Source organism: Tupaia chinensis, unplaced genomic scaffold (assembly GCF_000334495.1).
Source record: "Tupaia chinensis unplaced genomic scaffold, TupChi_1.0 Scaffold000112_1, whole genome shotgun sequence".
Classification (NCBI taxonomy): domain Eukaryota; kingdom Metazoa; phylum Chordata; class Mammalia; order Scandentia; family Tupaiidae; genus Tupaia; species Tupaia belangeri.
This window is the reverse complement of record NW_006159576.1, coordinates 1802062-1828447: the sequence shown is the minus strand read 5'-3', so window position 1 is coordinate 1828447 and position 26386 is coordinate 1802062. Positions and strand designations below refer to the sequence as shown.

General features: G+C 43.8%; 1 pseudogene; it reads left to right on the top strand.

Annotated features, from left to right (window-relative positions):
• The window catches only part of LOC102488614 (protein SGT1 homolog), a 56308-nt pseudogene extending 34876 nt beyond the window's left edge, over positions 1-21432 (top strand).
• Positions 21433-26386: the final 4954 nt, after the last annotated feature.

Below are 26386 nucleotides of genomic sequence, written 5' to 3'. Positions count from 1 at the left end.
CACTAAAGCATATATATATATATATATATATATACAACTCAAAGACAAAGTAAGGAATCATATTTATTGTGCTTGTATATTTGTATTTGGTTGTATTTGCATGAGAAACTCTCAAAGGACACTGAAAAAGCAAACAGGAATAATTATTTATGTCGGTAGAAGTATGGAGCAGATGGGGATGAGACAGAATTGAGACCTTTCTTTTCTTCTTCTTCTTTTCTTTTTTTTTTTCTTTTGTGCTATAATGCATACGTGCAGAGAGTGAGAAATCTCGCCCCCCAGGGGATGGCTGCACAGTCTCTTCTCCATTCTCCTCTTGAGATTTTGGACATACACACACACCCGGCATGTCTCTCAAGCTGCCAGGTCCGGGGCATGAACCACATAGCTAGCCATGTGGAATCAAGCTACCCAAACCTCCACACCACCTGCTGGGCCAAGACATTTGTTTTTATACTTTTAAAATATTCTTTGGATTTATGAGACGTGAATGTATCATCTATTCTAAAATTAAACTATATAAAATGGGTACACTAGAGACAATGAGCCCTATAGCAAAAACCTCTCCAAAAAAAAAAAATCTAGAACATCGTAAGTGCTCAGTAAATCGCAATGATGATTGTCATATTGCTCTTCTCTAGAGATAAATGATTTCTTTCCAGTGGTATATGTGGCTTTCTCTGATGCTCAGAATTATGGGTGATTTTAATTGTGTTTGTTGTATTATTTTCCAAATTTTCTATAAAGATTATGCATATGTGATGAGAAAAATCAATACTTCTTTTTCCTTTACATTGTGGTAAGAACACTTACTATAGGATCTACCCTCCAAACAAATTTTTAAGGGTACAACACAGTATTTGTAACTATAGGCATAACGCCATAAAACAGATCTAGAATTTAATCATCTTTTTTTTTTTTGAGGGGTTTTTGCTATAGGGTGTGTGCACTTGCCAGAAAGACAGAGAGAGACACAGAGACAGAAAATGAGAAATCACCCCCCAGGGGGAGGGCCACGCCGCAATCCTTTCTCCTTCATTCTCCTCGCTGGATCTTGGGCACGCACGCACACGCGCCCGGAGTGAGTTTAAGCCACCGGGTCTGGGACTCGAACCGCGGTCAGCTACATGAGAGTTCAGCGACATAGCCATTATGCTAACTGTTGGTCCCTAGAATTTAATCACCTGGCATAACTGAAACTTTATACTTGTTGAATAACAATTCTCCCATTTTTCCCTCTCTCTCTCCAGCCCCTGAACATCAATCACCATTCCATGCTTTGTTTCTACATGTTTAACTATTTTAGATACCTCATATAAATGGGATCATGTAGTATTTTTTGTGTGTGTGTGTGTGTGCCCACCTTATCTCACTGAGCAAAACGTCTTCCAGGTTCTGTCCATATGGTCTCATATAGCAAGACTCACTTCTTTTGTAAGGCTGAATAATATCCTACTGTGTGTATACACCACATTGCCTTATCCATTTATCCATTCATCCTTCAATGGACATTTAAGTTGTTTTCATGTCTTGGCTATTGTGGATCTTGGTGATTCTAACTTCAATTCTTTTTAGATCAAAAACTACAAGTGAGATTGTTGAATCACATGGTAGTTATATGGTTTGTGGTAAGTTTGTGGTAAACCTTCATATTGTTTTCTATCATTGTAAAAAATCTATATTCCCATCAATAGGGTTCAAGTTCCAATTTTTCCACATCCTGGTCGACCCTTGCTATCTCATTCTTTCTTTTTCTTTCTTTTTTTCTTCCTTCCTTTTTAAAATAACTACCATCCTAGCAGGTATGTGGTATCAGATCATGGTTTATATTTTTAGTTCCCTAATGATTAGTAAAGTTTCTATCTTCTCATACACCTGTTGGTTATTAGTATGCCTTCAAATTAATGCCTATTCAAGTCATTTGCCTTTTAAAATTCATTTTTGTTTTTGTTTTCTATTTAATTGTGTGAGCTCCTTAGGTATTTTAGATATTAACTTATTGGACATACGATCTGCAATTATTTTGCTCAATCAATAGGCTGCCTTTTCATTTCGTTGATTGCTTCCTTCGCGATGCAGAAGCATTTTAGTTTGATGTAATCCCACTGCTATTTCTGCTTTTGCTGTAGGTAGTTTTGGTGTCATAGTCAAGAAGTCATTGCTAACACTGCCATGAATATTTTCCCTGTGTTTTCTTTTAGAAATTTTGCAGTTTCTGATTTTTAAATTAGGTCTTTCATCCACTGAGTTGATTTTTGTGTATGATATTCAATAAGTTTCTTTTAAAAAAAAAACTAAAAATTGTCCCTTCTCAGTCTTAAACACTAACAATTATATTTTTCTTTTACTTATGCCCAGTCACATGACCGTTTTAGACAGCCTGACCCTCTCACGTGTACTCTCTAGCTTTTGATATAATTATCTCTCCAGGCCATGCTCTTTTCCTTTGGCTCATTTTGCTCCATAAAAGGCCTATTTCTGGATGTTGGATCTTATTTTCAGCTTTGTCCCTGACCTGTAGGACTAATGTTTGTATTTGTTTATCATTTGAACCTTGATTATACTTAATTTTAGGTACAATCCCCTCTTAGCTTTGTCCCCACCCTGACAACGGGCTCTTAGCTGTTACTGTGGCTATGCCCCACTTAGTAATTCCATAAGTTGGAGGAGGGGTTGGTAGATAGGAAGTTAAGATAATTCACATTTTATGTAAAATATATAATTTTTAGCATGATAAAAGAGTAGGCATCTGGGCATAATTTTCAACCAAGGAAGTATAGAATTTGTAAGAGAACCATTTGCCTTTCTAATGTGATTTGTTTAAGAATGCCTTCTTGTAGAAAGTATTTTACAGAAAACAGGACAGCAAGCTAAAGATAATTCCATCAACAACTGCTAGGGCTGTTCCATGTGGCATTCAAGGAGTACTTGATTTGGAAAAAAAAAATGATCAAAAACAAGCTATGTGGAAGTGTAAGGAAGAGTGGGCCATGTGCTAATTACTGGGAGTTTCAGGGAAGAAAGGGCAATGGAAGTGCATTTTCAGTATAAAGTAAACATTGGATTTGACAACTGGAGAGACTTCATTCTGATGATTGATTCTATCCAAATCTCAGCTACACTATGCATTTCCAAGAGACAGGGAAGACGGGCTGTCAGTACCATGTTTTATGTTAACTCTCCCAACAAGCAAACATCTGTGAACCATTCCATGCATTCAAAATAATTCCCTTTAGGCTGACATAGAAATGAGAAAGGAAATGGTAACACAAAAAGTAGACATTTCTGCTAACTTGAAAACATCTAAATCCTGATATTTCTAGCCACCAGTGTGAAAGTATCTGCCTTCGTAATTCCTCAGTGTTTCTTTTATGTATAAACATTAGAAAATTATGAACTATAAAGTATATTCTAAATTTTCCTGAGAATTATTAACGTTTTTATGAAAAGTTTTTCTTTTCTCATGAGAGAGCACGTGGGAGAGAAGAAAGAGCATCTCCCCGAGATCTGGTTAGGTCATAATCCCCTTCCTCCAATCTTCAAGACCTTGGGCACTTGTGTGGTCACCTGGTGTGTTTCAGGCTGATTAGACAGGGGATTTGAACTTCAGTCTCCATATGAGATCTGGCTTTTCTTGAGCATCACATTACCACCGTACCACAGAACTTGTCCAAGAATGCTTAAAGTAAATAGGAATACAATTTCCTTCTCTTCTAGATATATTTCCCCCAGTATAAGCGTAAACCCCAACATGATGAAAGTGAAAAAGACTGACTTTATTTGCATTTTCTCCTCCTCTTTCTTCCTTTTTTTACTGAGTTGTGAAAAAGTAGTCAAAAGTGTGCTTAATACATGATCAAAAGGATGCAAAGTTGCATGATTCCATTTTGATCCCTCGCTGTTAATAACAACAGTAATAATAAATCAACAGTTTTCAAGTGCTCTGTAAATGTCCTTATGTGACACTTATATGTGGAGTGAGTAGTTGTTTTCCTTTACAGCTATGTCCCGAGAGAGTCTCCTTAAAAAAAAAAAAGAAAGAAAGAAAGAAAAAAAAAGAAGCAATATTAAAAAAAAAAAAAAAAAAAAAAAAACACCTTAGAGGAAATGAAATAATGTTTCCCAAGTACCTATCATGCTGGCTCTGTGCCAAATGTTATACCCGACTCATCGCTTCTCCTCAGGGCCCTGGAAGATGGGTAGAGGGGTGCTAATGTCCCACTCACAAGGAGGATGAAGAGGACAGTGGTGGTGGTGAGGATGGTTAGTGTTATTGAGGCTTTCTGTATGTTAGGCTCTATACTATTTTCATTCGACCTCTATTCATTCAACAAATGTTGTTTATTGAATACCTGTCTCATGTACCAGGCACTGTTTTAGGCTCTTGAGCTATGTTAATGTATAAAACACACAAAAATCCTTGCTACTATGAAGCTACATTTGGGAGTGAAACAACACTGAAAATCCTCAGATAATACACATGTAAATGGGGAACTTAGAGAATAGGTTGGCAGATGATAAAATGCAAAATAATACATCAGAGTAGAGCAGGTCAGGATTGTGTATGGGGCTCAGGATGCAATTTTAAACTGAGGGGTGATCATATGTCTATTGAGAAAGTGATACCTGATGCAGCTAGAGAGGTTGGCCACACGGGGATCTTGGGGAAAAGCGTTCCAGGTATAGGGAACAGCTGGTGCAAATGGCCTATGGCAAGGAGGTGCCTGGAGTGTATAAGGAAGCCAGTGTTGCTAGGCAGAAGACGCAGTCACTGGGGACCAGATCCTACAGGCTCCAGGCCAATGAATGCAGTCTGATTTTACTCTAAGTGATATCAATGGAGAGATGTGAGCAGAGAGGGGACATAGTCTAATGCGTATTTTTTTAAAAATTAAGTTTATTTATTCCTTTATGAGAGAGAGAGAGGGTGAGGGCCAGATGGAGGTGCAGCAGTAACACCATGCTCTGCAGTGCTAGATTCACACAGGGGTCCCCGATTCATGTCCTGAAGCCTCCCTGTATACACTGGGTGCAGATGTGTGCCTGTGATCTAGGCTGGCTGAGCCTGGGGGGATCATGGCGTGAGGACCCTGAGGAGGGGGGCTATTTCTCTAGCTCTCTGTCTCTTTCTCATGGAAGAAATAAATGGATACAAAATTTTAAAAATGGGCCAGCACCATAGTGGTTAAGGTAGGTGGATCCTACATGCCATGGCAGTTCAAATATCATCCCCAGGAGCTTAAAAACATGCTGCATACATGTGCACAAGTGTCTAAATCCTAACAGGATAGAGAAATGGAGGAAGAATTCCCATGTGACAACGATCCGTTGGGAAGTGCTGTCTCTCTCTCTCTCTCTCTGCCTTTTTTTTCTCCTCTCTTTGACAAGTGCACACACCCTCTGGCCATTAAAAAAAAAAAAAAAAAAAAAAAAACTTTTTTCATAAAACGGGGAGGGGCCATCCTCAACAGGGTGTTCATGGCACAGAATTCCCCTGAGCCCAGCAGTAGGTGGGATCATGGGCATGCATGGAGTACTGAGGTAGACCCACAGTGGGAACCCCGGCAGGTGGTCTCTGGCACCATGCAGGGGCACCCCTACTGCCTGCAGCACCCCTACTGTCTGGTCCTACACACATTCTTAAGGAATGACTATGGCCATTGTGTTGAGAATGATATTCCACTTACATCTATTAACTCATTTAATGCAATAGTTTTCTGAGTTCCTAGAATTCCTGCTTTTACAAGCAAGAAGCTGAAGACTGGGGAAAAAAAAAAAAAAAACAAGTAGCCTTTAAGTGACTGACAGGTCCAGGAACCGAAACCAAGCAATGTCTCCCTTCCAAGCTTTAGCTCTTTTACAACTGCCTTGAAAGAACAACTTCTTAGTTTGTATTATTTCTTGAAGACTGAAAGACAAATGTCAGGCATTGGAAGAAGCAGTATGTTCTACCTGGCTTAATGGAGGGAAAGCAACAAAAATAATACATTCATGGATTAATTTAAAAAATAACCATTCAGTATTCAGTTTCTACCATGTTAAATATTAAAGGTACAAACACAAGTTGTTTGTTTGTTTGTTTGGTTTTTTTTGAAAGGTTTTTGCTCTAGGGCGCGTGCACTCGCCAGAAAAACAGAGAGACAGAAAGGGAGAAATCACCCCCCAGGGGGGATGGCCACACCACAATCCCCTCTCCTCCATTCTCTTCTCGGGGTCTTGGGCATGCACACACACACGCCCGGCGTGAGTTTAAGCCACCGGGTCCAGGACTTGAACCTTGGTCAACTACACGGGAGTTCAGCAACATAGCCATTACGCCAACTGCTGGTCCCCAAAAACATGTTTCTTACCTAGCTTATTGTTTAAAATGGGAAAGGTGGATTTTAACAGATATGAGTCATAAAGTTCATGGAAATTATTTTAAAAGACTATGAGCTACGGTGGGTGTCAGGGTGGAAGTGGTCGATTCTTAGGTGCTGGAGGTGTCTGGCTCTGTGGGTGGAAAGCCTTTTGTCACCTTTGTTGTCTTGTGTTGCCTAGTTCACTGTCTTGGAGTTGAGCTCAAACTGCTTGAAAGGAGATTGGTTTTTTTTTTTTTTCTTGAGGTGCTTTCCAGGAAAAAAAAAAAAAAAAGAAGGAAAAGAAAAAAGCAGAGATTTTCTCATTTGAAGCCGTCTGTCTGGGTCTTACCACAAGCTTCAGTTTTACAGCTTCAGTCTGTTGAATTGTTCTGTCTGGGATACACTGCAGACTGTTGAAATTCAAAAAGCAGTAGGAAACAGAAGGCTCTCTGTGCCTTTGATGTCAGTGTTCTGTTTTATAGCGTGTGTGTGTGTGTGTGTGTGTGTGATCTCAGGTCCCTGGGAAACCTGTCTGGACTATGCACCCCAGTTGTGGGCCTCCCCAAGAAAACTTTGCTTAAAAAGTTTAATCCGGCCCAGCTGTAGTGGTGGCTCAAGAAGGAGAGAACCACTGTGTGGTGACTGAGACTGCATGGGAGACCTGGGTTCCATTTCTGGCCCGACCTAGGACAGACCGGGCATGGTGGTGTGCACCTGTGGCCCTAGCTAAGAGGAAGCCTAGAGAAGGAGGATTGCAATGTGGAATCCCATCAAAAAATATCTTTCTTTCCCCCCCACCACTACCTCTCTCTTTCATAAAAACAAAAGAAAAAGGAGCTCCAGCTAAACCAGTGTGGTGTCCCTATGTTAGAGCTGGTGCCTCTGTTGAATAAAGCATTCATTTTACCTTGAACTTTTCCCTTTGTGAACTCTTGACTCTGCAACTCTTTCCATTCCCTGCCTTGGCAAGTCCTCTGGGCACCATCTTGTAAGACTCTCTTGCCAATCATCAGAGAGGCATGTCAGGAAATGGAAACAGGATAGTCTGTAGACACCCAGTCTCTCTTGGATTAGAGTTCTTGATTGTACAAGTCACTGACTGCACTGCGTGTCATTGGGAAATCTGTGTACCCTCCTCACCTGTAACTCAGCATAGAAATACCTACTTACTGGCTGGCTCTGGGGCACAGTGGTAATGCACTGCCCAAGAGAAGCTGGATCCCACACGGTGACTGCAGTTAGAATCCCAGGCCAGCTGGCCTGAAATACTCTGGCCAGTGCCCAAGACCCAGTGGATTGAGGACTGGAAGAAGGGGTTATGGCATGACCAGACCCTGTAGAGGGTACTTCTCTTTCTCCCTCTCTTTTCCTCTCTCTCATTCCCACATGCTTTATCATGAATAAAGGAACATTTTAAACCTACTCCATGAGATTGTATGTATTAAATAAGAAACCAATGTAATGAGCCTGACTCATGACCATCGCACAATGAGTATCAGCTATGTGCAGGATTGTTTCAGCACCGTTGTCTCCCACATCTGAATCTGTGGCCTGTGCTGAGCATTGGGCCATTGCGTTGGGATAATTATAGCCACCCCTCCAGGGGACTGGCTCCTGGCTTGCTTTATCATCCCCGCTGGAAGGGAGAGGGCCAGCAGCTGAAGAATCACAAGCTCCTTGTGGGATTTCACCTCAGCTGGTTCCATCAGTAGCCTCACCCCAGGGATTATATAAATATTTTGTGTCTCCAGAACCTTGCTCTGGGCACTGTCCCAAGACAGCTCAGTGTTGAGCATGCTGTGTCCTCAGCAGTCTGGCTTCAGACTTGAGAGTCAAGAAAAACTGCAGCAGACAGGAGCCCTCTTTCCAGGATTTCCAGGGAGGTAATGAGGATATCGTGGTCACAGTCACCAGTAAGCATTGACTGAACATATTCTACCTCCAGGTCAGTTAGCTGGTTGCCAAAGGCATCCAGCTCTTCGGATCAGCTTACTCCCTGCTCCACTCTTTGGTTACAATTGCTTAATATCCCATCCCATGACCCTTTGGCATGAGATATTTTGTCTCCCTCAGTGAGGGAGACAACTGCTCCCTGGTAGAGTCAGCTACCAACGTATGATCTTGAGGATGAAGCAGGCCCAAGCTGCTCAGCAGAACCCACCATCTCCCTACCAGGAAGGGGTTTTGCTACTTTCCTGAGACAGATCCAGGAAAGCAGAGTTCTGGCCCATACAGGTGTGGGCAGGGCCTTCAGAGGGGTTTTCATAGGTCAAACCATGAATATGCATGGACTGTCTGGAGCATGCCGTGGGGAAGTGGAGAGCAGATGCCACCAGGAAGTACGCATGAACAAATGGGTAGGTGCAAAAGTGGAGAACTGTGAATGAAATGCCCAGGGAGCTGGGACCAGCAGGTGACATAGTGGTTAAGGAGTTGGACTCCCATGTGAATGACCTCAGTTCAATTCCCAGACCTGGTGGCTTAAAACTCACTCTGGGGCTGTGTGTGTACATGCCCAAAATCCCAAGAAGAAAATGGAAGAGAAGGGATTGCTGCATGGCCATCTCTGGTGGAGGATGATTTCTCACTTTGTCTCTCTGTCTCTCTGGTGAGCAAACACCCTACAGCAAAAATCTCTCTTTATAAAATAGAAAAGAAATGCCCAGGGAGCAAAGGATCAGTTTATTCCAGCACCCAAAGGAATAAAATCCCTTTAATGCAATATAGCTTGGTGAGATCCATAAACTATGAAGACTCTGATGATATAAAATTGCTGAATTTGACTCAGTGGCATGGTAATAATGCATTGCTCGAGTAAAAAATGCATTGTTCATATGAAAGGTTGCAGGTTCAGTTCCCTAGGCAACCTGCACACACTTGCCATTGGTACCCATGATTCTGGCTGCCTGGGAAGGCCAGGCCAGGGAGGGTGGTAAGGATCATGTCATGAGACCCTGTCGAAGGTGATGGCCTCTAATGCGCTCTCTCTTTCTTTCTCTCTCATTATCGGGTCGTCGGGAAAGTCATGACATACTTTTACATAGAAAAACAGGAAAACATGTCAGGACTTTTCTGGCAATCTAATAAATAAACTCCAAAATAAAAAGTACTGAAATGTAAACTCCTGCAAGAGTAAAAACTAAGCATTGTTGTCCTGTTTGGTAACATCCCCAACATGGAGTTGAAAACAGGTAGCCATTACATATGGTGGAAAGGCTGTGATAGAAAAAAAGGGGGGGGCATTTGCTGACAGGCTGAGGCAGGGGGTGGGCCGGCCTAGTATGGACTGACTGGCTCAGTGCTGGCTAGGGATAAAATCATCTCTCTGCGCTCTGGGATAATTTTCACCCACGATACAGACTAACCCCATTACATTCTGGGCTTCAGTGTCACTGTCCACAAAGCTGGAATTTGACCCTCTATTCTCTTACGGAAACATAAGGAGGCCGATAGTCTTAGAAAGGTGTTTTGCCAGGGCTGGCAGGTTGCATGATAGTTAAGGCACTGGACTCCCACTTGGCTGACCACAGTTTAAGTTCCAGACCTGGTGGCTTGAAAATCACTATGGGCACGTGTGTGTGTGTGTGTGCCCAAAATCCCACGAAGAGAATGGAGGAGAGATTGTGGCACAGCCACCGCCCCTGGCGGGGAGATTTCTCACTTTCTCGCTCACTGTCTTTGTCTCTCTTGGCAAGTGCATGTGCCCTATGGCAAAACCTTAAAATAAAGAAAGAGAAAGAAAGGAAAAAGAAAAGAAAGAGAGAAAGAAAGGGGGAAAAACGAAAGAGGAAGGAAGGAAGGAAGAGAGAAAGAAGAGAGAAAGGTGCTTGATGTTTCTAGAAAGATGTTTCAAACATGTGAGGTTTTATCATTTGTAGGATTAGCCTCCATAAAGGCATCATTATACTTGGTGAAGAAAACGGGACCCAAAACACGTGAGGTGGAAGAATATGTTCAAGCACATCAGAAATAGACCAGAAGGTCCATGTCAGAAATAACCCTCTGGAGCAAGCATGGTATTGGAATGCAAGCCTCCAATGGAGGACTCCTCAGCCGTCTTCTCTCTATACTCAGATAAAGCCACACCCCCTGGGGTCATGTGTCTAATTCCAGGAGTACAGCTGAGAAGGGCAGTAGAATTTGGATGGGCTTCAGAGGAAAGTTGTCAAGATGATTGAAGGGCTGGAAATATTACCTATGAGAGGAGGTTAAAGGAGACAGGTCTGGCACCAACTATTTCTATGACTTTAGACAAGTCACTCAACTCCGAGGAGGTCCATTTCCTCATCTGTAAATGAGGACGCTGGCCTGGCTGAGTGCTGGGGTCCTCCCAGGTCTCACAGTATTTTTATATCTAGAAGAAGAGAAAGCTCAACAGTAACATTATGATCACTTCAATTATATGCTGATCTGTTACAAACCACTGTCTTCCTTATGGGCACAGAGTAAGAGACAGAAAAAGGCTGAGACTCGATGCGGATACTTCGCTCTAGCAAAAGCAACGGCGTAGGACGTTTTTCCCAATCAACAGAAAGAGTAGAATCCACAAAGATAAACATGGATAACCGCTAAACTTTTTGTTTAAAATTATATATTGGTCCTCCTGTCTTCAGAAATTAGAAATGGACACTTCCACCTGCATGGGACCCCCTTCCCTACCGCACCCTTGCTGGCATGAGAGTTTCTTATTTTCTTCACATGGGTCAGATGGAATGGAATGACCATTTAACTGCTGTCAAAAGAGATGCCAAGAATCTGTATCTGCATGCCCTGATTACAAGTCACCCTAGGACACTAAATCCATTTAGAAATAGTAAGGAGAAGCACCTCCCAGGCAAGTCCCGCCCTTCCAACTATGTCGCATGGTTAGTTAGAGGCCGCCTGTCTGCTGCAGTCAGCTTGGCTCCGAGAAGCCCAATGAAGTGACCTGCATCTGACGTACGAGCCTCAGAGTTCTACCCCAATCCGCCATCCTCCACTTCCTTTAGAAGGAGCCAGAACTGGGAGCAAGCCTAGAAGAAATGTGAAACAACTGATACAATGGCTGGAAAACGGAATCCAGAGCCGGTGGCACCCATTTATCTTCGTCTCAGGTGTGAGGGACTTGGCTTGGTTCAAAGGCACGGAGCCGTATCGCGTGAAGTGTAGAAGTCCTTGACCAGAGCCATGCTGACTTTACAAGTGGGCTAACAGCTTTTGTCCAAATGCACCTTCTAGCAGTGCTCTTGTTTAGAACTGGTCATTTTCAACCCTGCCTGCACATTGCAACCACTTTTGCAATACTGATGCCCCGGCCCCACGTCCAGTAAGTTAAACTATGGTCTCTGCTATTCCAGGAGCAATTTTCTTACATGACAGCAAGAACCACCATGGGCTTCCAGTGACGAATTAACTTACAAACAAAACATCAGGAGAATTGCAAAAGAAAGGAAGGAAACAAAACAGCTTCCAGCTTATAATACTAAGTCCCTAACAAGTACTCCTTAAGAAATTCTGTTCTTGGGACCAGCAGGTGGCATAGTGGTTAAGGTGCTGACTCCCACATGTTAGACTATGGTTCAAGTCCAGGATCCATTGGCTTTAAAATCACACCAGGTGTGTGTGCATGTGTGCCCAAAGTCCTGGGAGAAGAAGGGAGGAGAAGGGATTGTTGTGTGGCCATCCTTCCCTTGGGGCAATTTCTCTCTCTTAATCTCTCTCCAACAAGTGCATGTACCCTATAGCAAAACTTTACAAAAAAAAAAAAAAGGGGGGGGGGGGGAGATGAAAGAAAGAAAAAAAAAAAAAGAAATTCTGTTCTTGGGGAAATACAATGCCTCTTCACATCTTTGTTTACCATGCATTTCTACAATATTCCTGATCGCCTTTGATTTCCAATATACCTGAGGACCATCTGCCCTCACTGAGCTGCAACAATTATGGTTGCAGGTCAGACTTGACATTCACTTAATTTGTCGCTACTTTTCCTAACCATTGTGATTTTGTCATAGTGCTTAGCACTTAGTAGGCGCTCAGTACATTTTGAAAACTTATAAATAGTCCTTGATTTTGCTCCTACAAATTTCAGCCCACTAGATGCTTATATGATAGTAGAATAATTTATTCAGAACTTAGAATGATGGGAGCACTGAATCAATATTTCATAGTTATGGGGGGCTTCTGACTGTGGTATGGATTTACAGAATTTCACTTCCATCGTCAGTTTTCCTGCCCTACTTCATCTGTCAGACAAACAAAGGGTTCACATTTGTATTCCCACTGCAGGATGTTTTTACCTTGTCTGTATATGCATCACTAACTAGTTCAAGATCAATGGCAGAGGGGATACACACTGAAACAGTAAAAACCTCTTTCACCTTCGATGGCAAATTCCAGAGCTGGGCTCTTTGATTCCACTTAAACCTGGGTGGTTGTTAAACATTGCTATGTGGTTCTCGCCTAGGTGCTGGATGATGGATGGGGCAGGAGTGCAATTCATCAAAGCATCGTGCTGGCACACAGAGCGAAAAACACATAATGCCAATCATCAGGCCCGCTTCGTACCTCTGCTTCTCACCCAGATTCATCTCCGTTCAAGCTTCTTTACCTAAAAAGCTTCATTCACTGCTGCCCTTTCTGGTCATCACTATCTTCGGGTCATTTTGGCTTTTTAAAAATATTTTTTAAGAGAGAGATTTTTGCTATAGGACACATCCTCTCGCCAGAGAGACACAGAGAGAGAAAGCAAGAAATCACCACCGCCCCCCCAAGGAGGGATGGCCACAGCACAATCCCTTCTCCTCCACTCTCCTCTCAGGATTTGGGGCACTCACACATGCACCTGGTGTGATTTTTTTTTTTGAGAGGTTTTTTTTTTTTTTTGCTATAGGGCGTGTGCACTCACCAGACAGACAGAGACAGAGAGACAGAAAGAAGGAAATCTCCCCCTAGGAGATCCTCCGTTCTCCTCTTGGGAGGTTGGGTACTCACGCACACATGCCCAGTGTGAGTTTTAAGCCACTGGGTCCGGGACGTGAACCATGGTCAACTACATGGGAGTCCAGCAACATAGCCATTATGCTAACTGCTGGTCCCTCACCTGGTGTGATTTTGAAGCCACTAGGTTCAGGACTCCAACCACAGTTGGCCATGTGGGAGTCCAGCACCTTAAACACTATGCCACCCCCTGGCCCCTTGTTATTTTGTTTTTGTTTTTGTTTGGTTGGTTGGTTTTATGTTTGTTTTAAGTTTACTTATTTATTTCTAGAAAGAGGGAGGTACCCTCAATAGGGTATTTACACGACAATCTTCGCCCAAGCCCTGCAGCCAACCAGGATCACATTTACGGGCACAGCCAGGGTGTTCAGCTGGCCCAGGATGCAAACCCAGAGCCTTCTCATGTGGCTTCCAGCGTCACGAAGCAGCACCCCTGCTGCCTATACCACCATAGCTGGACCTCCTGGCCGTCCTTTGTCACCTCCATCAGAAAGCCTTCCTTAGAACTCCGGTGTCCTGATAGTATTGACTGTTTCTCTGGACGACCACACCTACCATGATCGGCCTCCTCAAGGACAGAAATTATGCTTATTCACTTCTGAATTCATAGCACTTAGCAGCTCATGGACAATAATCTTTTGATCAATATATGAACTCAATAAATAGTTGCTTGGTCATCATCCAAAAATATTATGTTCTGAGAAAAATTATTTTCTCCCTTTCCCCTAAAGAAATAGTAATGCTTCGAAGTTGCTAGGTTGGAATGCTCCATCCTTTTCTGACCCCCTCTCCTGATGGTGAGTGCTTTCATTCTTAGAATGTCCTTTAGTCATCCTCAACTCACCTAGCCTTCCCCTGCCATCCCAGGGCTTGACCTCATCACCTCTCCCTTGCAAAAACTCCCTGGCCTCCTCCCCTGCCTTCCCCACCTGTCTCTTGCCTCTGACCAATTTTGCAACTAGTTCTCAAACTCATGGTGGTGAAGGCTGAGACTGACTCCTGCTGCCTTGGGCTTATTCAAGAAGCTGTGATGCACCCCTATTAGTGTTTGTGTTTCCCTAAAACCCTTTTTTATTTGTTTGTTCTTCTTTTCCTAAAATGCCTCATTTTCTGACTTCATTAAGTTTATCCTAAATCTATCAATATTTGCTCCTCTCCTTCTCATCCCATCCACCCAACAGAGGGTGTCCACTTCAGTCGAGCAGGCTGTCTCCCTGCCCAGCCCACAGCATACCCATTCCCTCCCACCCCACGCATGCCAGCCGGTACCTCCCTCAGCACATCACGGCCCCCTATCCACAGGAGATCAGGCATCCTACCTCCTGTCATGGCTTGTCACAACTCGGTCTGTTCTAGGATGTCCACCCTCACCACCATTGGCTGATATCATGACTGCTTATTGCTCCCTAAATATTGCAGGTCTCAGGATTTTGCCTGAGACAAAGTATACACTATTTCTTTTGTATTCTTTGCTTTCCCCATCATAGCGCATCCAGCAAACTTGGTGATGCTTGTCATCTCTTAAGAAGGAAAACAGGGCTAGCAGGTAGTGTGGTGGCTAAGGGACTGGACTGTCATATGTCAGACTGCAGTTTGAGACCCAGCCTGAAAAACCCCTCCAGACACGTGTCCGTGCCCAAAATTCCAAGAGGAAAATGGAGGAGAAGAGATCGCAGCATGGTCATACCCCTGGGGGGTGATTTCTTACTCTCTCTCTCTCTCTCTCTCTCTCTCTCTCTCTCTTGTGCACACACCCTATGGCAAAATAAATACATTTTAAAAAGAAGGAAAACATACCTGAATCATCCTGATGGACAACAATGTAACAAAAAGTTAGTTTGAAAAGGTATAAAACACCAAGAAGTAAGCTGTGAATTCATGAAGGGGAAATAAATTTAGTTCCTGGGGAAGAAGGATCGCGTATACAGTTATTTTGGTAAGCTATTTGTTAGACCAATTAGTTTGATGATGCTATATAAAACAGTGGTAAATTGTATGCATTATTTAAATTCTTCACACACAAGAGCATTTAACCAGTATATACACTACACCAGCTTTAGGGTGTGATAAAACTATAGGCTGTCAAAAGTGAATAAATGTAAGCAGAAAATAACTGTATCAATTATACTGTGAGTAATATTATAATAGTACAACACTAAAAACATTTTTGGCCTATGGCTTATGAGAGAACTCATAGAATCGGCCCTTTGATACAGGACGTAGGATTTTGAAAGGTTTAGGAGAGTATTGTGGGTGAAAAGAAGGGTGAAATAGAGTACTAATGTTAACAGGAGCAAACTTCATAAAATTTTTAGAGAGTAGTAAGTTATATGCTGCTTAGTTGGAGCATAAGGTATTGGGAAAAGGGAGGGAACAGCAGAAAATATGATAAGTCAGAAAGGTGCATTTGTACCAGATTCTGTAGGCCTCAAGGCTTTGAATTTTTATAGAAGAAGAAAAGAAGCCATTGAAAGTTGATGAAAAAAGTCCTGATAGCACATTCTTGTAGAATTTTATGGCATAATTATCTTTAGGAGGTTAAAAAAGTAAAAACGGGGCCTAAGGCAGCCAACTTCCTTTTTGCTTGAAATAATACACTTGAAAGAAATACAGAAAAATACAGAAAAACCTGAAAACAGCCAAACATTTCAGATAGCCAGGAGTGTGCTCTGTAATGTGTGGGATCTTGCTAAAATGTATAATATTTGCATGCTTCCAGCGTTGTCATAGCAGCACATGGCAGGTTTTGAAGAATGTCAATCTCCTCTGTTTCCGGGCTAGTACAGGATGTGCTTTCACTGGGGAGGTGGGGGGGTTGGCAGTCCGGAGCCCTAACTAGGGTGCTCTTGCTATCTGCGAGGTTAAAATGATCAGAAGTCAAAGGTGGCCACCACCTCCAACATGGCTGTTCTCCCAGCCTTTAGCAAGAGTGCTGAGCAACGTGAATCAGGGAGCTCAACTCAAAAAGAACTCACTGTCACCACCCATTCCATTTGCATTTATTTACTCGGAATTAATATTTACTAGAAGTGGCAGCTTGTGCTCACTTTCTCTGGATCATTAAAATATGCTTATCTGAACCATAAACAAAGCCAGCGATGCCCAGCTGCCGACCAGAACAACTCAGTGATGATGGCATCACAGCTCTCCTACAGCACCCCACAGAGGCTCATTTGATGCAAGGGTTCTTTTTCATTATTATTATTTAACTTTTTAAAAATTTAATTATTGAGACTAGCAGATGACGTAATGGTTACATTGCTGGACTCCCACATAGTCAAACACAGTGCGAGTCCTGGACCCGGAAGCTTAAACTCACGCCAGGCTTTGTGAGTGTGCATGCCTAAAATCCCCCGAGGAAAATGGAGAAGGGATTGTGGTGTGGCCACCATCCCTGCTGGGGGTGGGTGGGGGTGAATTCTTGCTTTCTGTCTCTCTGTCTCTCTTTGTCTCTCTGGTGAACATATGTGCCCTATAGCAAAAATCTCTCTAAAAACAAAATTAAATTTTCTTTTTTTACATTCCACCACTGTAATCATTACTGTATACAAAATAAATTTTCTCAGCGTGGATACACTTTATATTAGTCCAGTCAAAGATAGTACCATACATAATTTCATCAACAGATAATTTTCCATTTTTGTGTTCCTGAAATGTTTTGTTTCCTTTTCTCCTTGATCCCCTCCCTCCCTCTCGCCCAACAGATGGTTGTTAAGTTTACACCCTAAGGCAGATTTGCGGGGCAGGGATGTTGCCTTGCAAACATCCTCCCTGAAAAGTACTTGAATGCCTCCCTTAAACAGTAAGGATAGAGTAAAATTAAAATAGTGGTAAAATTGTTCGGAATTTATTTTGGCTTTTGGCTTATGCAAGACTCATGGAATCAAGGCCTTGACCTAAGATGCCGGCAGGGAGACGGAGGACCTTGCGAAGGTGTTAGAGAATGGGGGGAAAGGTGGGGTAGAGTCAAAGTGCTAAGAGAAGCAGATCGTACGGAATTCCAAAGCACAGGCTGAAATAAGCAACTGCAGTCACATCACTTAACGGCGCAGACACGGTCTCACAAACGCGTTGTTTAGTGACTTCGTCACTCTGTGAGCATCACGGCGTACTTGCATACCTAATGGGTATAGCCCACTATGATCTAGGTGACACAGTGTAATCTTTTTTTTTAAGAGAATTCTTCTATTTAAATGTATTTATTTATTTAAGTTTGTCCAGAGAGGGACAGAGAAAGAGAGAGAGAGTGAGAAAGAAAGCCACCAGGTCCAGGATTTGAACCTCAGTTGGCCATGTGGGAGTCCAGCACCCTTAACCACCACGCCACCTGCTGGTCCTGACATGGTATAATCTTATGGGACCATCATTGTACAGGCAGCTGGTTGTTGACTGAAATGTCATTAATGCAATACATAGTTGTGTTTGGACATTGAGAAAATGTACCATGGACCAGTTTTAGGCATGAATGCTTTAAACTTTAAGAAACTGGTGTAACCAATGAGGGTCCCATCTATTATATTTTAAGTCCCATCAATTTACATTTCTCAGACAATTGATAAATAAAAACAAAATTTTGTTTTGAGAGACTCAAATAAAGCAAGAGGAAGAGACGAAGGAATGGATGAGAGTTGTCTCAAGAACATGTTTTGGAGAACAGCCTAAAGAGTCAGGGCTTGCGGCAATTCTTAGAATGTCTTGTCTTAGAATTCCACAAGTTCAAACGCGACCCCAGACAGATATTCTTTCTCTGCCATTGCTAAATCCTTCCACATTGGGCACGTCACAGGGAATCACCAAATCCTCACAGATGCTTCAACTCACACGTATAAATGTGATTGAATAAAGAGAAATCCCTGGGACCAGCAGTTAGCGTAACGGCTATGTCGCTGGACTCCCATGTAGTCAACCGCGGTTCGAGTCCCGGACCCGGTGGCTTAGACTCACGCCGGGCACGTGTGCGTGTATGCCCAAAATCCCGAGAGGAGAATGGAGGAAAAGGGATTGTGGCATGGCCATCCCCTCTGGGGGGGGGGGGATTTCTCACTTTCTATCTCTCTGTCTCTCTCTGTCTGGTGAGCTCATGCGCCCTATAGCAAACACCTCTCAAAAAAAAAAAAAAAAGAGAGAAATCCCTGTTTCCAAAAGATGTATATGGATGGAGATTCTATAGTTATGTGGCTTTGATGGCTCATTTGTTTTACCACATTTTCAGTAAAACTGAATTGATTACAAAGGTAGAATAAGCATTTTCTTTCGTCAGGGCTATTGACAATTCTTCCCAGTTGTGCTGGAGAACTAATACTCACTGGAAGAATGCTTGAAAGCTCTTTCCCCTACTATATTGCTTCTAGAGAACACAGAGACAGTCTTAAGCTCTGGGTAACCAATCAGAAAGATCCAGAAAGAATCAGGAATGTCTGAAAGAATTTGTTCTCTTGAGCAAAGTGACCCATCAAAGGTCTAGATACTTGGACATATTGGTCCATTTTGAAAGGGTTGTTTAATCTCCCAGTGCCAAGTTTCCTTATCTGTAAACTAGCGATAGTGAGGAGTGTTATGAGGCTGGCTCTGTAACCTAATGGCTAAGGGGACTGGATCCCACATGGCTGACTACCATTTGGGTCCTGGACCCAGCAACTTGAGAGCAATGCTGAGCATGTGTGCATGAGTGTCCAAAATGCCAACAGGATGGAGAGATGGAAGAGAAGACATTTATGGTGTGAACATGCCCTATGGGGGACGGGGAGTGTTTCTCCCATCTCTGTCTCTCTATCTCTATATATATTTCTCAGTCTCTTTAGTGAGAACATGTAGCCTCTGGCAATAAAAAAAAGTGAAAATTAAGACAATGTTGTGAGGATTTACTGCTTAGAAAAGAGCCTGGCACATAATAATTTTGTTTTTTTTTTGGTAGAGGTTTTTGCCATAGGGAGTGGGCGCTCACCAGAAAGACAGAGAGAGACAGAGAAACAGAAGGCGAGAAATCATCCCCCAGGGGGGATGGCCATGCTGCAATCCCTTCTCTTCCATTCTCCTCTCGAAATCTTGGGCATGCACGCACACACGCCTGGCATGAGTTTAAGCCACCTGGTCCAGGGCTCGAACCACAGTTGACTACATGGGAGTTCAGCCACATAGCCATTACGCTAACTGCTGGTCCTGATAATAAATGTTTGATTAATTCTACTTTTCATTATTTTTAAATTTTTTTTCTGAACTTCTAAAATAAAACTATATAGGGCAGGCCCCATAGTGAAGCTGTTAAACATTGTGCGTAAAGGGCTGGATCCCACAAAGCCAACCATGGTTCAAATGTCAGCTCTGGATCCTTGAAAAATAAGCCAGGTGCATGTGTGCGAGTACCCCAAATCCTGATGCAATGGATAAATGAAAGAAAAAGAACTGTGGTGTGATCACGTTCCACTAGGGGTACACATGCCCTCTGACAATAAATAATTTTTTTTAAATAAAAATCAGGTGATAATCACCATAGTCAGTTCCAGCAGCAGCAACAGTGACTATTAGGGACGGTGACGGCCGAAGCAGGACTAGCCCAAAGGTTTTTCCAGAGCTTCTCACATGCTCTGATCAACCAGAACCCCCCAGGCGGCGTCAGAGGAGCTGACGAAGCCTTTTGGGACAGAAACCAGATAATGTACAATGTTATTGTCACATTCTTCTTGGGAATTGCTGTGATGTTATTGCTGATGCAAAGTCTCTCAAACTCAATCCAAATAATTTCACTGCTATGCTGAGAAAAGGGATATGTGACTACCATGAAAAAGCTAAGCTACTGCTCTAGAAACTTGTAAAGAAGGACAGAAATTAGACAGCATAGATGTCGATTTCATAGTCTGGATTAAGAGGTGCCAAGAAGCTCAGCATGGATCAGAATCCGAGGTGTCTACTTCCTAGTGAACTCCTCAGTTAAAAATCAAGTATGTCTGGTATCAAACAGAACCTCAGGTAATCATTACACTTACACTCAAGAATATTCAGGAGAATGGTGTCAATGTGGAATTTTCAGAAAAAGAATTGTCTGCTTTGGTGAAACTTCCTTCTGGAGAGGATTACAATTGAAGTGCATACTTCTTTATCCTGTAATACCAGAACAGAGCACATTTAAAGTGCTTTCAACCAAGATTGAAATTAAAATGAAAAACAAACAAACAAGCTAAAAACAGGAGCTGTGAGATGGGAAAAGCTAGAAGGGCAGGGCCAGCAGGTGGCCTGGTGGTTGTGATGGTTAAGGCCCTAGACTCCACATGACCAACCATGGTTCTAATCCCGGACCTGGTGGCTTGAAAATCATGCTGGGTGCATTTGCACGTAGGCCCAAAATCCCAAAAAGAGAAGGAAAGAGAAGGGATTGCACCATGGCCATTCCCCCTGGGGGATGATTTTTTTACTTTTCCTCTCACATCTATCTCCGGCTCTCTCCAGGAAGTGCATGTGCCCTATGGCGAAAATTAAAAACAAAACAAAACAAAAACAAAAAGAGCTTGGGACCAGCAGTTAGCATAACGGCGATGTCGCTGGACTCCCACGTAGTCGACTGCGGTTTGCGTCCCGGACCCGGTGGCTTAAAACTCACACCGGGCGCGTGTGCGTGCGTGCCCAAGATCCCGAGAGGAGAATGGAGGAGAAGGGATTGCAACGTGGCCATCCCCCCTGGGGGGGGGTGATTTCTCACTTTCTGTCTCTCTGTCTCTATCTGTCTGGCAAGTGCACGCACCCTATAGCAAAAAAACTCTAAAAAAAAATTTTAAAAAAAATGAAAAGAGCTAGAAGGGCAGAGAGGTATACCTGAGCCACCACAGTTCATTGCAGATATAAAGAACCTTCATCCACCGTCATCTCACTACCCTGGAGAGAGAGAGATGGATTGGTTGATGAGATCAAAGAAGAAGAATAGACTAAGAAATTGGAGAGAGATGCAGCTTTAAACAGGTGATTTCAGCAGATCTATTCAGGTGGTCCTGAGGAGCTGAAACATGCCAAGGGTGAATCATTTATGGAGTCGGGTGGTACAGTTTTGAATACCAACTGGTCTGATGTAGGTAAGCGGGAAGTTGAAATCAATCCTCCGGATGATATAGAATGGGGAAAGTTCTAATTAGGGGCCAGCAGGTGGTGTAGTATAGTGGTTAAGGCACTGGACTCCCCCGTGATCAACAGTGGTTTGAGTTCCAAACCTGGCAGCTTAAAACTCACACAGAGTTATGTGTGCGTGTGTGCCCAAAAAATCCCAAGAGGAAAATAGAAGAGAAAGGATTGTGGCATGGCCATCCCCTGGGGGGAGATGATTTCTCACTTTTTTGTCTTTCTGTGTCTCTCCAGCAAGTGCACTCATGCTTATGGGGAAAAAAACTCTCAGAAAAAAATACTAAATAAATTAATTTTCTATCAAAAATAAGCAAATAAAAATAAAAAAAATGTGTATGAGAGATATCTCCTCTCCTTGGGGATGATTCAGAAATAATACTCACCATTTATTGAGCATATTTTGTCCCAGTCACCTGACACCTATTTAATTTGGTCTTCACAACAATCCTACAAGGAAAACATTGTTATCGTTAGTTACAATCAAGACACTGAAAACCAGAGAAATTTAATAACTTGGTTACGTCTAAAAAGAGATAGAGCAGGATTTGAACTCAGGGCCAAATGACTCTAAAGCCCATTTTCCCATCCTACTGGGCTAGTTCTCTAAGATATTAAGGAAATTACTTTATACTGCAACATGAAACTGAACTCAGTTAAAAATAAGCGCACAGACCAAAGATCTCTTTTCCTTGACTTCTCTCTCATCAGGTAGACTTTGAGTGCCTCTCAGAATTTCTGCTTAACACGCTGAGAGTAGCTGGCTTTTTGTCTCTGATTATAGGAGGTCTGTTTAATTCAAGTCACATGCGGGCATTTTCACTCCAATTATAACGTCAGTTCTAAATCTGTTGGTGTGTCACAAAGACACAAGTTAAAACCCAGGGAAGAACTTGATCTGCTACTGTTCCCAAGTAGAAGCATCCTCAGAAGCTTATCTGAACAGAAGGCCAATCTGAAACTTTGGAGGGTTGCCCAGCCCTGGTTTCCTGTCTAAATGAAAGCAGAGACATTCAGACTCCGCGCCAAGAAGTTCGCACTTGTGTGATCAGCAGCCTAAATTTGAAAATTTGAACCAGTAAGTCTAGATGCAGCCTGAACTGTGTTTGGGTCCAATGGGCCCGAGAGTGCCAGGCCAATCTTAGGAGAAGAATAAGGTAAGTGTTCAAAAAGAAATAAAAATGCAACTAGGCAGAGAAGCTCCCAACTGGCAGAGGAGAGACGAATCCCCCCGGGATTATTTTTGTAGATTATTCTTCTGCTACCCTTGGCATCCAGAAGGGAGTCTCTGCTCTCCGTGATAAGGCTGGTAGCTAACGTGCACTGAGCACTTAGCTCGCTCACAATCCTGCAGCAAGTGCTTTGCACGTCACATTTCAGTGGCGGGTGATCACAAGTCGGGGATGTGCCTGGAGCTGCAAAGGCCTGTGTGCAGCTTCAGCGTTTTCATGGATGGTGTCATTTGGGAAGAATCTTGGCGAAAAAGGAGTCACTCTCCACCTTTAGAACTGTATTGCCTCACCTGTGAGCATCATTTTCTATGCCCCAGCGCATGGGCACCTGATCAAGACGCTTAGTTGCCATGTTCCAGGGCCACGGCTACAGGAACAACCCCACTCACCTGCCTCAGAAAGCGAAACCTGGGGCACTCAAGACCTTCTGTAGGTATTTCCAGCTCCTTCCCAGTGACGCTTCCTGCTCTGGCTACACATTTACCTGCAAATCAAACCAGGCCTCGGCACCAGCAGTTAGCATAATGGCTATGTTGCTGGACTCCCACGTAGTCCACCACGGTCTGAGTCCTGAACCTGGTGGCTTAAACTCACGCCGGGCGCGTGTGCATGCATGCCCAAGATCCCGAGAGAAGAATGGAGGAGAAGGGATTATGGTGTGGCCATCCCCCCTGGGAGGTGATTTCTCGCTTTCTCTCTCTCTCTGTCTCTCTCTGTCTGTCTGGCGAGTGCACGCACCCTATAGCAAAAACCTCTCAAGAAAAAGAAAAAAAAAAAACTCACGCCAGGCGCGTGTGCATGCATGACCAAGTTCCTGAGAGGAGCACGGAGGAGAAGGAATTGCAGCGTGGTTATTCCCCCTGGGGGGTAATTTCTCTCTTTCTGTCTCTCTGTCTCTCTCTGTCTTTCTGGTGAGTGTGCATGCCCTATAGCAAAAACTCCTCCAAAAAAAGAGAAAAAAAAAACTATAAACAAAACAAAACAAAAAACAAAAACCAGGCTTCTCCCTGGCTGAAACTCTCCCATAGCTTCAAGTAATACGGTAATATCTGTGGGAAGAAAGGGGGCCCATCTCTTCTTAGGCTATTTTATTAGGTGGGAGGAAGCTTTTCTAGGTAACCCGCAGAAGACGTCGCATCTCATTGGCCAGCATTTGGTCATGTGCTTGCTTCTGAATCCAGCATCCACGGGAGAGGATGATTCCCATCCATGTGACTGCCATGACTACCTTGGTCTCCCGTCGTTAGTTTCAGCTACCCATGTTCAGCTGCGATCCCCAGATAGGCAAGTCCAGCACAGTGCCTAAGATACTCTGAGGGAGGAAGGGAGCGTTCACATGTCCTTTATTATAGTATCTTGTTCCATTGCTCTAGCTTAGGAATTGTCGTCATGCCAACTTTGTAAATGAAACTTTATCATAGGTACAAGCGTACAGGAAAATGATCGTATCTGTAGGGTTTGGTACTAGGTCATGGGAGACCTCAGAGACGATCTTCCTCCAAGAAGGAGATGCTACTGGAATTAGGACAGTGAGGGGTGGGGTCAGCTTCCCAGGACTGTGGGGAGAGGCAGGTCGCTGCGAAAACCAAAATTAGGGAACAAGACCTGGGGACTAGATATTGCGCCACAGGCCTCCGTGTTGGATGCCACCTCCATTCACAGTGTCCTCGGCTGAAACGATGAGTTCGCGTCATTTGTGTGTTTCTTTTACATAGGTCTAGTTCAGCATCACCTAGAATGGGTTTTAAAAGTGGGAGGACATGAGGACAATTCTATTGCTTTTAAATTATTAGTCGTTCTAATTATTAGGCGAGTAGAAGGGAGTGGGGTGCTGTGTGTCATGTGCTTCACTTAGAGGTGTCTGTCCTGTGCCTTTCACGAGGGGACTGCAACATTAGAACCTCACCCGCCTGTGCTCTAAGTCACAGACAAATCCATTTCCCAGCTTGCCCCAGGCTCTGGCAGGGAAAACTCGGATCCCCAAACTCAGGTCATTCTGGTGCAGCATAACCAGCTGGGTTTTCTGCAACTTGGACGGAGCCATCTGTTCTCCCAGCCCACATAAAAATATGCACAGGAAGGGTGCAAATCAGCAAATCTACAGCTTCCAGAGGACCCAGCTGGGACGCGCCCTCCCTTTGGGGACTAATGAAGGTAAATCCAGTGTTGAAAGACGGGCGCCAGCAGGGAGGCTCAGGAGCTCAGTGACTCCACACTGCCATCCCTCCGCCGCCTGTGCCTGGAACACTGCCCATCCGCCTCCCCGGCCCCTTTGCCATTGCGCTCCTGCACCGGGCTCTGCCGTGCATGCTGACCGCCCGGAAAATTACCAGCGGCCCCCACCTCTCCCTGGGAACTGGCCGCACAGGAACTCCTTTCTCTGATGCTCCTTGGTCCTCTGACTCCCTGGTCAACCCTGGAGTTCTCACATTCCAGGCTGGTGAGCCCAGGTGGTCAGGAATAGAGGGCCTTTTTGTAGACTGGTCTTAGAGAAGGGAGTCCCTGCGTTTTTCCCACATACTCCCCCTTCCCTCCCTACCACTCCACATCACAGAAGGGAATTTAGAGCCCTCTTGGCTCTCCAGCTGTGACAGAGGACAGTGGAGTCCACATGAAAAATGGAATAAAATGGGGTGCTTTTACCCCGCCACCCAGGTGCAGATGGCTTTTGGCAGCCCAGGACCAGACAGTGATTGAAAAGGGTCTGTCTCAAAGTCATTACCACAGTTAATTGTCACCGAGTTAGACTTACGGCAGATGAAGAGCCAGCTAAAATCCCCAGGGAATTTTCAGATGGATTAATAAGCCAAGTGGCATGTACATGAGGCAGCTGATTCTTTATAAAGAAATGTCATGGTTTCTTTATTCCGTGCTCCTGGGTTCAGTGCCCAGTTTATGCTCTCTTTCACACTTCAGGAGGCGTCTGTCCACGAAGGCCCGAGGTTGGGGGAAATTATTTTGTTCTTTCTTTTTCTATGGTAGCACAAACACCTTCCCCGTAGGACTTATGCATTTTTCATGACTCCTAGTTCATCCTATAATTGCATTTCAATCCAGTCCTCTTTTGATTCAGCAGCATTTGCTGTTAAACAAATCTCTACATAGAAACCCAGATGTGGCCTTAACAATGGTAGCGTGGATGGCGGCAGCGCCCAGGATGGCTAGAATACCGATGTGCAGTTGGGAGCTGGGGCTGCAGCTTCACTGGCATTAAAACCAGAATCAAAGGGTCCGTTCATCTGAGCTGGTGCTGAGGCAGAGACAGCACAGTCCTGGCCTTTGACCGTGACTTCCTCTTCCAGGTTCTTTTTCTTGCATTTTTGTTTTTGCCATGGTCTACCTCGTTCCTCCTGAGAAGCAGGAATTGTCTGAAACTTAGCCTGCTCTTTGGCATAGGTGCACTGCTGGCACCCAGTGCTGCCCCAAGCCCTGTTGGGTCCGTGCAGGGAAAGAGAGGTCCCTCCATCACCAGCCCTCTGTGCCTCATCTGTCTTTCCTTGCTGCCTGTAAATTTCCATTTCCTCTAAGCCCTCTTTATATTATATAGCCCCGAGAAGTAAAGGCTGATGAAACACTGAAGAGCTGAACTATAAACGAAGAGAAAAATGTACTCGAAACAGAAAAAAATATAGGCATTAGGTGAACTAATACCTGTGCAGAAAAAAGGGGGAAAACAAGGTCGTCTGAGCAGTTCGAGAATAGCGATTAAGTTACCATGTTACTACTTGACGATAT